The following is a 15,082-nucleotide window of genomic DNA, read 5'->3' as shown; positions in this document are numbered from 1 at the left end:
TTAATACTCAAATACACACTTCCTCTGTCCCAAGGGCAAAAGGAACAACACATTAGGAGCGATAAGGAGCTGTTTGTGAGGTCTGCAGGGTGTTGTATTCCCAGTATCCTGTGTCAGGGCTTTACATTTGGGTGAGCTGTGCAATCCCATCATTCCAACTCTCGTCCTCCTTCTTGTGAGACTTCCCTGGCCACAAGTTCACCTGAGTTCTAAGGATGACCTTAATTAAGAGATAGAAAGAATAAATTATTCTCAGCAAGCCAGAAGCATTAATCCAAAAGGCTTAAAGAATTTACAGGGGAAGTGTGTTTATATGTCCCCTTATCTCATCCTACAAAAAAAAGGGAACAGGCAGCAATGCCACCACAAGCAAAGGTTGCTTTTGCTGTCACTCAGATAAAATCTAACTGTACTTTTATCTCCACCAATGATCAAAATGCAATAGAAACTTGGCCTGTTAGACCTTATTTTTATAACCTTGACCTCCAGTCCAATTTATTCTTAAAATATGTTCAAGCATAAGCTCTGTGTAAGCATGAAAAATAACAGCCTGGTCCTTCTACCAGAACCCTTAAAATTCTGCTTTCTGGCATATATTTCCCCTAAAAAAAAATCAGAGTTCAATAAAATCCCAATTTGTATTTCTTAGAGGTATACTTATCTACAATCACCTGAATTATGTGTCTCTCACTACAATTCCAAACAGGAACTTGAACAGAGACCTGAAGGAACTTCATCCTGCTCCCACCAAAGCCAAGCCTCAGCAGCTGTGACCACAAAAAGCATAAAATCATGGAATGGTTTGGATTGGAAGGGACTTTAAAGATCATCTCATTCCACCCCCTGCCATGGGCAGGGACACCTTCCACCATCCCAGACTGCTCCAAGCCCAGTCCAACCTGGCCTTGGACACTTCCAGGAATCCAGGGGCAGCCACAGCTGCTCTGGGCAACCTGCTCTGTCTGGGCTTCATCACGCACTAATTAAGCTAAACTTATATTTACAACACAAACATATTATGCTGTAGCATACACAGAGCAGCTAAATCGAGCCATGGCCAAATACCTTTCCCCTGGCATTCATCACGTATATTTTGGCTGGCATTTACCGTGCGCTGGCACTTGTGTTTCTGTTCTTGACAACACACAGATTATATTCATGTTTTCAAACCCCCAAAACATCAAAAACCCCTCACCAGGAGCACAGACAAAGGGACTCACTCTGCTTGATACTGACAGCAGAAGGACCTGGTGGTGCTGGTATGAGTCCAGAGGAGGCCATGGAGATGCTCCAAGGGCTGGAGCCCCTCTGCTCTGGAGCCAGGCTGGGAGAGCTGGGGGTGCTCATCTGGAGAAGAGAAGGCTCCAGGGACACCTCAGAGCCCCTTCCAGTGCCTAAAGGGGCTCCAGGAGAGCTGGAGAGGGACTGGGGACAAGGGATGGAGGGACAGGACACAGGGAATGGCTTCCCAGTGCCAGAGGGTAGGGATAGATGGGATATTGGGAAGGAATTGTTCCCTGGGAGGGTGGGCAGGCCCTGGCACAGGGTGCCCAGAGCAGCTGTGGCTGCCCCTGGATCCCTGGAAGTGTCCAAGGCCGGGCTGGACTTTGGGGCTTGGAGCAGCCTGGGACAGTGGAAGGTGTCCCTGCCCATGGCAGGGGGTGGTATAGGATGAGCTTTAAGGTCCCTTCCAACCCAAATCATTCCATGATTCCATGATTCTGTAATACCCTGCTGCCTCCTGGTTATTCCCAGTGGATTACCCAAGGTTTTCACAGAGCTGATTCCACAGGAGTTAGGTGGGGTAGGTGTGTATCCCACACTGGGGACACCACCATCCCTCCCATGCTTTCAATCAAAAAAAAGCCCTGTTATTTTTTAAGGACCTGTAACTACTCCCAAAGGTTGACCTCACTTGGGCACTATTGTGCTGAACCCACAATTTCCTTGAGCAAGAATAGCTCCATTTCTCACTCATCCACACCAAAGAGCTCCAATCCAACACATTTCCACAGAATTTCCACTGTCTGTTGTGTTTCCTAAAAATCACTGTCAGAGGTTTTACCCTTCCAATTACAGGTCACAAAAATACAGTTTGGTTAGGAGTTAAAAATATCTAACAGGGAGTAAAACGGTGAAGGTAAATACTTCAACATTCTAGAGAGGTAGAATTGCTTTCTTGGCTGTTTATTTATGCTGGACTGTTATATTTTCTCAGGGATTGGCACTTCTGCAAAAAAACAGGGCTCAAATACGCTCAGTTTCATACTGAGCACTTCAAAACCTCTGAGTGTTACTTTCTGTCTTCTACAGCTCACAATCAGCAAAAAGCTGCAAATTCAGCTTCTGATGTTAGAAAACCTGAGCTTAACCAAAAGCAAATGCCCTTATTTTGCAAACTATCCTACAAACACAATACAGACTATTCAGTTTATACCTCTATAAAACTATCATCCAAATTCCTTATTTTACATTCAGATGAGCACAATAATAATAGAAAGGCTTGGGAAGTTTCAGAATCAGGATCTGAAGGGCTTAGAAAGCTACAAATGAAATTCAATTTTACTGTAAGGAAATCACTTCCACAGTGCAATCACAATATTTGGGGGAGCAGAGGGAGAAGGAAAAACCCCTGTGCATCACCTGATGAGAGGGGACAGCAATCCCTGAGCTGTGCATGCAAGCAGCTGATGAGACAAGTCTTGCTGGATTATTAAAGAGCCATTGTCCTGAGCCTGGAGGCTTTCAGCAACTCATTTCACAGCTCCTCTCTAAAAACCACCCGAGGTTGACGCCTCCGCCCCCCGGAATGAGAAGTTCTCGGGTTTTGGGGGTGTATGTCACTGCATTAGTCAAACAGAAAAAGGCGTTTACCTTCCCAGCCTTTCTGTCCTTGCCAGGTGATCATTTCCTACGACTCTCCAGGCCTCCCTTCTCCCCAGGAGGAGAAGAAAGGAACGCTTTGTCCTGCAGGTTTGCTTTCAGTTTGGCTCAGACGGAGAGATTTCTTCCAAAGCAAACACTCCTGCAACGTCACCGAGGATATAAATAGGCAGAGAAGGAGGGAGAAGCACAGCCCTTCTGGAGAGACTGGATACATTAGGAAACACGCAAGTAGGAGAGAATATCGAACAGAAATAGAGCCTTTATCTTCCTAAAGCTACACGCACAACCTGGACTCGGACACCACAGCCGGGCTGAACCATCCAAGAGAAATATTGCATCCGTCCAGTCAGAGAGGGAGGTTCTCACATATCCCGGGGTTTTGCCAGGAGCTGTGCTATTTCTGCTGCCGCCCTGGAGCTCACACACATGGCTGCACGTCCAAATAAACGCCAGGAAAGCCACCTGCACCCACACCGAGGTGGCACAGAAGGACCTGCAGGTTTCCACAGGCCACTGTCCACAGAAGCTGTGGCTGTCCCTCAATCCCTGGAAGTGTCCAAGGCCAGGTTAGACTTTGGAGCTTGAAGCAGTCTGGGATAGTGGAAGGTGTCCCTGTCCATAGATCTCATCCTCACAGACAGGCAAGAACTGGTCAGGGATGTGAAGGTCTGGGCAACTCTGGCTGGACCATGGAGTTCAGAACCCTGAGGGAAAAAGCTGCATGGCAGCCCTGGACTTGAGGAGAACAGACTTTGGCATTATCTTCAGGGGTGTGCCTGAAGAATCCCATGGGCTCAGAGAGCAAAGGGACCCAAAAGAGTTGGTTGATAAAAAAGATCACCTCCTCCAGGCTGAACAGACCATCCCAACAAGCAGCTGATTGAGCAGAGAGGGCAGGAGGCCCCTGTGGAGGAGCATGGAGCTCCTGACCAGAGCCAAGTGCAAAGAGCAGGGCAGGGGATTCAGGAGCAATCTGGGAACACTGTTGGGGCAGGGATTGGCCTAAGAGAGCCAAAACTCATCTGGAATTGAATCTGGCAAGAGATGTGAAGGCTGCCAGTGAGGCCAGCCTCCAGGAACTGCAGGCCCCTGAGGCCAAAGGAGAAATGCAGACAAGGAAGACTTATCCCCAGCAGAAGAGGATCAGGTCAGGGGACTGGAGGCTGTAGGACATACTTCATCCCATGGGACCTGCTGGCGTGGATCCACGAGTGCTGAGGGAGCTGGCTGCTGTCACTGTGAGACCACACTTGATGAACTTTGGAAACCATTTCCAGTTAGCTGACAGACAAGCAGGTGATCAGGAGCAGTCAGCACAGACATATGAAGGGAAACAATCCTGCTTCACCGGCCTGACCTCCTCCTAGGATGAACCAATCTCAGTGGATGAAGAGAGTGCAGAGGATGTTGTCTGTCTTGGCTTTGGCAACACTGGCTCTTCTCACACCCTCAGATAAGCTACCAAAGTATGGAGGAGGCAGGAAGGCAGGGAGGTGGGTGGAAAAGTGGTCAAATGGCCAGGCCCAGCATGGAGTGGTCAGTGGCACAAAGTCCAGCTGGGGGACAGACACGTCCCATGGGTTGATATGAGAGCCAAAATCATTTAACCTCATTGAATGACCTGGAGGATACACAGAGTGTGCCCTTCACACTTTGCTGGTGACACAATAACTGGAGTGAGTGGCCAGTACACCAGAGGGTCACCTTGCCACTTGGATGAACTCTAAAAGGCCAGAGCAAAGGGCAGGCAGGAGCCTCACAGTGCTCCAACAAAGGAGAGGCAGAGTCCTTCCTTCACCTGGGGGAGGAGAGTGACCCCAGGAGCCAGCACAGGCTGGGAACTGACAGACTGGGAACAGCTCTGCCAAGCAGGACCTGTGGGTCTGGATGACAAAAAGCTCCCAGGAGCCAGCAATACACCCTCCCAGCAAAAAAAAGCCACCAGCATCCTGGGCTGCATGACAAGAGTGACCCTTCACCTCTACTCAGCACTGGCAACACCATTCCTAAAGCACTGGGCCCAGTTCTGCACTCCTCAGTGGGAAAGAGACATGGACACACAGGAGACAGTCTGGCAAATGGCCCTGCACAAGCAGCTCTGGGTGACCCTGCTTGACAAGGTGACCTTCCAGAGGTCCACGCCAGGCTCAGCCAGGCTGTGATCCTGGGAGCCTTCAGCCAGTTCACTCTCACACCCTGGATATCATTTTTGATACCCACAGGAATTCAGAAGCAATGCCTCAACCCTGTCTAAGCACAGTCCCACACTGTCAGAGCACTGACAGCTCACAGCCCAGCTCAGCAGGAACAACTGACCCATGCCCTCACTCACTCCTGAGGTAGAGATTCAGCTCCCAGCCCTTGCTAACACACCTTGGCTGTGATTTGACTCCACTTCTGCTTTCTCAATGTGATACCAGGGTTAGAGATGGGCAACCTGAACAGACCAGTCAGGAGCTGTTTCATCACTCACATTCCATAAAGATCCCTTGCAGCCTCTGTCTCACTCAAGTTTTGCTTCTCTTTTGCCTTTTTTTTCTTCTCAAACATCATCATTGAGATGAATGCTTTAAAAAAGCCCTCAGCCCCACAAATGCTGTTACACCTCTAAAAACCAAAGGATTATTATCTTCTATTAAAGCAAGAAGAGTAAGACACAGATAACATTTAGGTTTACAAGCCAAAATCTCCATTAACTTAGGAGATAACTACTTCTTGCTGGTGTTAAACAACAGAAACACTAGTTGTTTTTTTTTAAGGACAGGAGATAAATTCAAGTTGTAATTAATTTAAATCTCCAACATTCCCCATTCCCACAGCTGGAGGTGGTCTGGCAAAAAGAGGCCAAGTATGAGCCATCAGCAACAGAGGGAAGTACAAAAATTTGATCTTAACTATCAATATTTCACCCTCAAAAGGACTGACAGGGAAGACTCCATGCAATATCCAGGGTTTTGTCCAAAAGCTCCCAATAAAACATGTTTCTCTATAACTGTCAGCGCATTTGCCTTGCCTGGTTCTCAGTTTAGCACACCTCCTCCTCCTTCTCTTCTCTCTGCAAATACACCGGGGGCTGAGCAGGGACAGGGAGAGCCCAGCTGGGCTCTGCTGTGGTGGCAGCTGGCACAGCTGGGGCCAGGGCACTCGAGGTCTCTTCACACTGCAAAAAAAAGGCACCACTGCAGTTTTAAACTGACTCCCTGCAAGCATTGGTTCAAAGGGATTTAAGGTCATCCACCCTTCTGGCTTCTTGCCGTGGATGTTTTCCCAGTGTTAGCCTGGTGTCACCAAGGCCAGATGCCCCACATTACAAGGGACTCCTGGGGTCAGCTGGCCCAGTCCCTGCCCCAAGCAGGTGCATTTTCTGGCAGGGTCTATGGCTCCAAGCCATACCATGGCTTTGTCCAGGAGCTTGGGAAGGTTTCTATGGACTGTTCTGCTCACGGCTACCAAGCTGGATTGTAGCATAACATGAAAGGCTGGGCACAGAGCGTCTGAGAACAGCCCTCAAGAAGGACCTGGGGGTGATGGGGGTGAGAGCTGGGACACAGAGCCCCTCCATGCCCTGGGCTGAGCCCCAGCGTGGGCAGCAGGGGAGGGGGGGATTCTGCCCCTCTGTCCCTGTGCTCAGGTGAGACCCCACCTGCAGAGCTGCCCCAGCCCTGGGGCCCAGCACAGGAGGGACCTGGAGCTGCTGGAGAGAGTCTAGGGGAGGCACCAGGTTACTAAGGGGACTAGAGCACGTCTCCCTACAGAGCCAGGCTGGGAGAGCTGGGGCTGCTCAGCCTGGAGAAGTGTCCTGGGGTGACTTTATGATACTGGTATCCCCAATTGTCTGGTTTATGTTATATATTAAGTTCTGCACCTTTAAGACTGGCTTTGAGAGCAAGAGAGGGGGAAGAAGAAGCGCGCAGTGTGTTAAGGAAAAACATCACTCCCACACATCCCGCTCCTGGACTGTGGTGTCTGCAGCACGGACAGACAGCGGGACAGAGCTTCTCTCTGGCTTTTAGTTAGTTTTAGCTAGCTGAGGCAGAGGAGTTCCCTGGACCTTTGTTTGTTTTTTCCCAATTTTCTTGGATCTGTGCAAGCCTGCTCTGGACTGAACACCCAGCCAAACCCCGGGAGCTCACGCCTGTGGCCCACCGGGGCCTGGGCCTCGGCACTTTCCAGCGCCGGAGGGACTGATAAGAACCTGAGCGAGCCGAGCTACACCACATGAAAAGGACTTTTTTTCCTCCTAGATTTGCCATCCCATCGAAGAGCAAGAGGTTTTATTATTTAATATTACTCAATTTCTGTTAAATAAACAGCTTTTTCCACTTCTCTCTAAGGAATTTTTTTCTTTTCCCGGACCAGTTAGTGGGGAGGGGCATTTCCCTGGGGAAATCCCCATTTGGAGTTTTCCTTCCTAATTTGCCCTAAACTAAGACAAGAAGGGAAGGGATACAGGAGAGATGGAGAGAGACCCTGCATCAGGAACTTGAGTGCCAGGACACAGGGTATGGGTTCAGACTGCCAGAGGGCAGCGATAAGTGGGATACTGGGAAGGAATTCCTCCCTGGGAGGGTGGGCAGGCCCTGGCACAAGGTGTCCAGAGAAGCTGTGGCTGCCCCTGAATCCCTGGAAGTGTTCAAGGTTCAGGTTGGATTTTGGGGCTTGGAGCAGCCTGGGATAGTGGAAGGTGTCCCTGCCCATGGCAGAGGTGGCACTGGGTGGGGTTTAAGGTCCCTTCTAACTCTTCTGGGATTCCATGAGTAGGTGCACAAAGAGACAGCCCCAAAATAAAAGACATTCCCAGCAAAGATCTGCACAAGGGCTCAGATTCTCAGCTCACAGTTTTATCTTTAATATTCCTGCAGCTGTGACCATGAAGACAGCATCTCCAAACATCAAAGCAGCTCCTCCTGGGGAGGCTGAAGACTCGCCTTACACTTGTGGCACTCAGGGCACTCAAGAATCCCCATTTATATGGGACTTGGGCAGCGTGAGCTACTGTTTCACACTGAATTAAACCCCATAAAGCAGAACCAACTAAACACAGAAAGAACTACTCTGGACTTGCAAGGGAAAATAGAGGGTGTTAACTACAGCCCAACTCAGCTCCTCACTGCCAGCAAAGCATCACCAGCCTGTCTCTGTGTTACCCTGCTGGAGGAGAGTGGCTCCTCTACAAGAGTCACAAGTGGAAGGTACCAGCAGGTTGTACCTGGCATCAAAACCCAGAATAAACCAAACCAACGGGGAATCAGGGACACTGCATGTCCAGCACATTGCTGTGAGATCCACCCCAAGGATCCTGGAATGCTGCTGGCAGAGTAAGGAACAATTAGCCAAAGTTTCAGGGAACCGGAGAAATCAAAACACAGGCGCACACGTGAAGAGAAATAATTATATAAAGAAATTGCACATCAATCCAGAGGCAGCCAGGACTCTATCCTGCCCCAAAGAAGCAGATCTGGAACCTGGGGATCACCTGAGGCAGCTACATACCCAAGATGTATTTTCAGAGTGGTGCTGAATCAAAAAAGCAGGAAGCACAGGAAACACCCTTACACCCACACTGAGGGCATGAATGATGACCAACAATAAAATCAACACAGCACAGCCAGGGTTTTCATTACAGACTCACCCAACAGGAACCCGAACAGATTTTAGGATTGTTCATCTGGTGACAAAAGGAATGGTGTTCTTTCCCCAAATACACCCTGTAACAGGACAGTGTGACAGAGATGGACACAGCAGCTCTCCCTCCTGCCAGAGAAAAGCTGTGGGACTCCGTGTGGTTAGTATGTTACAAATTCAGGAAGATTTTGGCACAAAAGACCTCCATTATTCATTAAACACTTGCAATACCAAGATATTCCCCCTCTCAGTCACTGCCTTTGCTTAGTTGCTCTTGCTGTTATGAATGTGACCCTTTGTTTATACAGCAAAAGACTGGTTTTGGTACACTACTAAATAAAGGAAAATTCAAGCTTCCACTTCCATCATGCAGCTCTAAAATAAAACAGGAAAAAACTCACTTTGTCTTCAGCATCCCAAAATGGACCAGGCTTTCCAGGGCTTTCAGTGCTAGATGAAAGCTGACCGTAGAAAATTCCCTTGTAAATGTTTATTATTCTAATTTTAACCTCTGGACATTTTTAGGGCCAATAAAAAAACAAGATCAAAACCCAAGAGAGCAAATAATCCACGCAGTGATTCTCTCTTGCCTGTGCTGGTTCAAAAGTAATTCTGAGATTTGGGGGTAGGGTGATATTTTTATTTTTAAACCTCTGTTGAACTTCTTGTACTGGAAGCATTAAATCCCACCACGATGTCAGATCAAAACAAGCCTCTAAGAAAGGAAGGGGCATGGATTCCCATGGGAAACAACATTGTCCAATATAAATACCTCACCAGAACCCACTGGGCAGCAGAAACTCCTTTTTAATTAACTTTTTTATGGTGAAAGGAACTCAAGGAACACAGGAATACCTTGTGCCAATACACTCTGGGTAAGCACTTCCCCAGGCTCTGTTGGATCCTGCAGAACTCTTTCATTCATCCAAACTCTCCAGAAGTGTTCAGAACACTTCTCTCAAGCCTTAATTGCATCTTAATACATCCAAACCAGATATAGTGTCATGGTTCCACAATAATTCTTGTGCCCAGACCCTCTCCTTTGGCTTCCTCCAGGAGAACAGACCACAAAATCCTTGTGGACAAGAGAGAGAGCAGCAGCTCAGGCCAGACTGTGCAGAGGGTGTCACCTGCAGAGGCTCATCACAGTGGCACAGGGACCACAACTAGCCAAAAATCTCCAGGCAGATCTCCCGGACAGCAGCTCTGTTCTTCTTTATACTCCTACCCACGAAGGTAATCCCTTAAGGTGCAACCAGACACCCTGCAGTGTGTTTTGGAGAGTTACTAAGAGAAGAAAAGACAAACAACCAAACAACAAAAGCCAAAATTGGCCAGTCCCTGGGGGAGAACAGCTGCCTGCAGGGATAAACTTCACTTGCAGACAGCACCGTGCTGGTGCCAAAAGGCTTTCCCCAGCAATTCTGACCTTTATTCTTTGGCCAGCCTCATCCAAAAAAAGCAGTGAGAAGCAGTGTTCCTGTGTCTCACAATTCTGGCACTCCTGGCTGTATTACAGCCTACAGTCTTCTTCCAGATTATCATCAATCCAAGTAACAAATCCGTAATTTAGTTGTTTAGCTTCCCTGTCCACCCCACGAGCTCACCACACCCTGATGGGACTCCGGTAAGGTGAAAAATTCACCTCCCTATTCCCTCAGTGGCCAATGGCCCCTCACTTTGATCTGCTGCTTATTTTGTCCCACCTGCTATGGGAGCTGGCATTTCCCTGTCAAATACAAGCTGCATTATCCTATTCCAAGTCTATTCCAGGGTGCACACAAAGGCAAAGTGGAGCCTGCCCTTGACCTACAGATCAGAAAAGGCACTGTTCTCTGAGGGTGTCATCCCTCTGCCTGTCCAAAGACATCCTCTGGAGACCTCACTTTGTGTCTGTGCTGCCCTAAACCCTTGTCCTCCCTCTGTGTCAGAGTTGCAGTTTGATTCCTGAGGTCACAGCTGGGCTTTGTTTGGAAGGCTCTCACCCTCCCTTGTTTTTTTCAATCCATAAACCTACATACACACCCATAGCTCCAAAAATAAGAAGTCACAGCAGAAAAGGGCCTCCAACACAGCATAAAAAAACCTTAAGCACAGCATAAATACAAAAGCACTTTCAAACACAGAAATTCAAAACCTCAACAACACCAACAAAGTGCAATAATGAAATCTTTAAATGAGCCCAGGTCGATAGACAGGACGCCAGTGAAGTGACCTGTGTGACAGTATACAGCTGTTTATTGGGGGAAAAAGTCACACAACTGCACACAACACTTCTGATTCAGTTCTTCCCTTTAGTTTTCAGATCCCTTGATTAACTGAGCTGGCCACATATCACAGTTCTCTTCCATCTCCAGTTTTCTGTCCCTGCAAGTTCTGTCTCACACAACAGGTCAAAGACTTTTCAGCAGTGTCACAGTAGCACTTTGCATATGATAGCATAGAGGAAATAGCTCCTTGTTAACCATTCCAAGGGTAAGAATCAGCAGGAAAAGGCCATTGCAGGCAGCTTATGAAACACTGGTAACAAGAGCAGCAGGCAATCCTGGAGGGGAAAGGCACCAGCCAGCCCGGTTTTCATTGGGAAAGAAGAAACCTGACAGCAAGACAGCTCAAAGTTATTAAATCTTACCTAGATGAAGGTATCTCCTTCATTATCTCCTTATTAAATATTCCACACTTACAACGGATACAATGGCAAATCTCTACATACAGGGTAACCATCCTCTGACATCCACCCAAACTGCAGAATCATGGAATGGTTTGGGTTGGAAAAGAGCTTAACCTCCCAACCCCCTGCCATGCAAGCAATCAGTAACTAAATAACAGGTCAAGGACTTTTCCTAAGCTATTTATGCTCAAATCATCACAGACTGTGCAGAAGACGCAGAGAAAAAAATTAAAAGTATGAGTTAATAGAGTCTTGCTGCTTCCTGCTGCACACAGGCTTGTTTTTTTCCTGCAATTACAGAAGAGGGATTTTTATTTTTTTTTTCCAGCACCACTTTCAGCTGCCACAAGCAGGCTATTGTTTGGATTTACCCGGGCAGCAGCAGTCCCCATGCAAACCCAGGGCAGCACGATGGACTGCCTGAAACTGCAAGGGAACAGAAAGGAATTCAGTCCCGTTAGGACAAGAAGAGAAATTTGTACTAAATACCTGCTTGGAGCAAAGTCAGAGGAAGCACATCAGAGAAGTCCTGGGATACTTCCCAACATCCAGGTGCCCGCAGGGATGTTGTGCATCAGGTGACAGCTCAGCAGCCTGTTCCCAGCACACATCACTCACTGGAGCCCCAAATCCAGGCAGCCCCAAACTGCTCAGACTACATCTCCTGCCTCCTCCCCCGCACACACGGCATCCTCTCCCATTCAAGAAGTGATTCCCCAGCCCTTGGACACACCAGAATGACTCATCTGGGTGCACTGGTGCCTTCACTCTGAAAACTCCTGCTTGCTCTCCCTGGCTGAGGGACTGAAATGCTGTGAGCTCACTTGTAGCTGTGGCAACAGCAAATGCAAATCCTGCCACAGTGAAAAACTTCACCACCGACTCCTCCAGTACACGGGGACTGTGTGTGAGCAAAACCAGTTTTTTCTTCTTCCTCCCTGAGGATAAATTTGGTTTGTGAAAGCTGTGCCCTAAAGCGAAAATCCAATCAGCGGGGCAGAGTTAAAGCAGACACACATTGCTTTAGCAGTGCTTCAGTGCACACAGAAAACAGGCAGAGAAGAGTTTGGAAACAGGATGCAAGAACAGGTTTCAGGTCTCTCACTCCAAGGGCTCTACACACTGTTTACACCTGGTGAGGAGCTACTCCATTTGCAGCCTCGAGTTTCAGGCTGAGCCAGTCATACCATGGCTGGCTTAATACAATAAAGTTACAGTGAATATACAGACACAGAGGAGAAAATGGCTTTCATTTAATTGTTCCCTGGGAGGGTGGGCAGGACCTGGCACAGGGTGCCCAGAGCAGCTGTGGCTGCCCCTGGATCCCTGGAAGTGCCCACGGCCAGGTTGGACTTTGGGACTTGGAGCAGCCTGGGACAGTGGAAGGTGTCCCTGCCCATGGCAGGGAGCGGGATGAGATGGGCTTTAAGGTCCCTTCCAACCCAAACTGTGTTATGATTCTATAATTAAATTATCCATTTTTCAAAAAATAATCAGAATTAAAAAAAAAAAAATCAGCATATCTGAATGCAAAACCATAAGCTTTTCTTGGGGTATCAGCAGATCAGCAGGATATTTCTAACAAAAATGCAGGCAGTAACTGCATACAGCAACCAGAGATTAAAAACAACGGATGGGGGTGGTGAAGAAAGAGGGGAGGAAAAAAAAATAAAAAAAGTAAACCTCACCTAACAAGTTTCCAGCAGCAAAACCTGTGTGAACTGCAAGACCCGAATAGCAAACTTAGCTTTGGTGAGAATTGTGCTTCACTCCCAGGGTATCTACCTGTGGTAAGCAGAAACGTCTCAGACAAGCTGCAATAACCTGAGTGGCAAAGAAAGAGTAAACTCCCACCGAGGCTTCCTGCATGTTGAGAAGTTTGGGTGGGGAACTCGGAGATTTCTGGGCTTGCTGGGGGCCGGTGTTGGTTTGGAGCGGGGTTGCTGCCTTGTGTTTTGTTGTTTCCCTTTCAGAGGGCAATTTGGGTTACGGAGTGCAAACCCCGCGACCTCACCTTCACTTGTGAGTGAGCAGAACCAATCTAATCCCACAGGCAGGTTATTCTATCTGGGAGCAAAGCAAATGAGCTAAAAACGAAGGAAAAGGAGAGTTACCATGGGATACCGGGATGCGTCACATCTCTTGGCTCTCCCGGCTCCACGTGACACCTCAGCCGCCAGTGAAGAACTCGGCAGATGGGATAGAGAAAAAAAAATGCAAAAAGGTCCCTAGATTATAGCAAAGTTTAGGCTTTAAAATCTACTGCTTATGGCTACAGAAATAGAGGCAACAATATTTATCTATAAACCAAACTGTCTATAAATCTATTGCCACCGAGCAGTAAATACACGCTTTCCCTTCCAGCAGTCGTCACCATCTACACTTTTCAGTTCCCTACAGTAAATTTAGTCCAAGCACATGCAGAAATACCGCCCTTGCCATCTCAGAGAAAACTACTGCTTGCCTTTCAGAGGAGGCAAAGCAGGTCAGTAGCTTCCACCTCGCTCATAAATACAGAAGCAGCCACTTGACAGCAACAGACATGAGCAGTCAGAGTTCAAGAGAGATCAGAAGAGGGATAAATCACTTGGAATTTACTCTCCAAGTTATCACACAGGTCACCAAACCCATGCCTTGGGCTGGAGCCCACTGAACCAAGAGTGTCTTTTTCATTTTCAAGGTATGGCTGTTGAGCACGTGTGCACGGCATGCCAGTGATCCCACACATGCTCACTCACACTTGGGCGTCTACCCCACTCAGGCCAGGATAAATTCTTCAACAGCTCCTGCTCCAAGCCCTTCTTCTCAGCACAAAATCCTAGAGTAGTCCAATGTTTGAGGATTTCTCCCCTCCTTTTACAGCAGCCACTTTCTTTCTAGCAGATCAAAACAGCTCTGATTCAAAGGACATTATTCCAACTCCATCCTCCTCCACCTCCCAAAGCCTCCTAACACCCACATGCTGCTGAACGTCAAAATCTCCAGGGAAATTCAGTCCTTCCATATGGCAGCCGAGCAACCCCCCCTGTGTGTAGTAAAAAGCACCGTGCAGCGTAAGGAACCTTCGCCCTCCCTGGGTGAAGGTGCAATCCCAGCGTTCCAGCTCTACCCAAACATTGCGTCAGGCTGGGGAATCGAGTGTGCAGGGACATGCTGGGCCCATCTGTCTCCAGTGCACCAGGGTAACCTGATCATTACCCCAGCACCAGCTGGAACACTGCCATCCCAACCCACCCGGCTCCCAGCACGCTCCAGACTGCAGAATTTTGGGAAAGGAACACAGCCCAATCAGCCAAGACAACTGCTGCTATCATCTACTCCTAAACACCAGCTTTTTATCACCTGAATCACTTGCTATTCCTTGCCTGTTTCCCATTACCTACCAAAAGTAGGAAATAGTATGGAATCCAAGAAATCCCACATTACATCTGCTACTCCAGGCTGTAGCCCCTGTGTTACACAGCTACACAACAGCTGGGTGTTATTTCTGACCTGCTTACAAAACGAAGTTTCGTGTTTCTACAAAAAGTTTAACACAGACAGCGATACCTTTTTCAACAAGGGGAACGCAGGTCCTGGGCAGGAACAACCCCAGGGGCCAGCACAGGCTGGGGGGACCTGCTGGAGCAGCTCTGTGGGGAAGGACCTGAGGGACACCGAGCTGTCCCTGAGGCAGCAGAGTGTCCTGGGGGTGCTGGGGGACACCGAGCTGTCCCTGAGGCAGCAGAGTGTCCTGGGGTGCTGGGGGACACCGAGCTGTCCCTGAGGCAGCAGAGTGTCCTGGGGCCAAGGAGGCCAATGGCATCCTGGGGGCAGCAGGAGGAGCATTCCCAGCAGGGCAGGGAGGGATCCTGCCCCTGTGGGCAGCCCTGGAGGCAGCTCTGGAGTGCTGTGTCCAGC

At 48.5% G+C, this 15,082-nt stretch overlaps 1 protein-coding gene across 3 annotated transcripts in view; it reads right to left on the bottom strand.

Annotated features, from left to right (window-relative positions):
- SGMS1 (sphingomyelin synthase 1) overlaps nt 1–15,082 on the bottom strand; it is an 87,910-nt gene that overhangs the window by 39,650 nt on the left and 33,178 nt on the right. The window contains exon 1 of one of the 3 annotated variants that reach the window (XM_005530730.3): nt 2,875–3,000. The exons of the other annotated variants lie outside the window; for them this stretch is intronic. The gene's annotated coding sequence lies outside the window, so the exon portion shown is untranslated. Of the gene's footprint in view, nt 1–2,874; nt 3,001–15,082 lie in introns of those variants that run through there. 3 annotated transcript variants of the gene reach the window in all.

This window comes from Pseudopodoces humilis, chromosome 9 (assembly GCF_049639895.1).
Source record: "Pseudopodoces humilis isolate 2021_Gansu_Grassland_sample_001 chromosome 9, ASM4963989v1, whole genome shotgun sequence".
Classification (NCBI taxonomy): domain Eukaryota; kingdom Metazoa; phylum Chordata; class Aves; order Passeriformes; family Paridae; genus Pseudopodoces; species Pseudopodoces humilis.
This window is presented reverse-complemented; position numbering and strand designations above follow the sequence as displayed.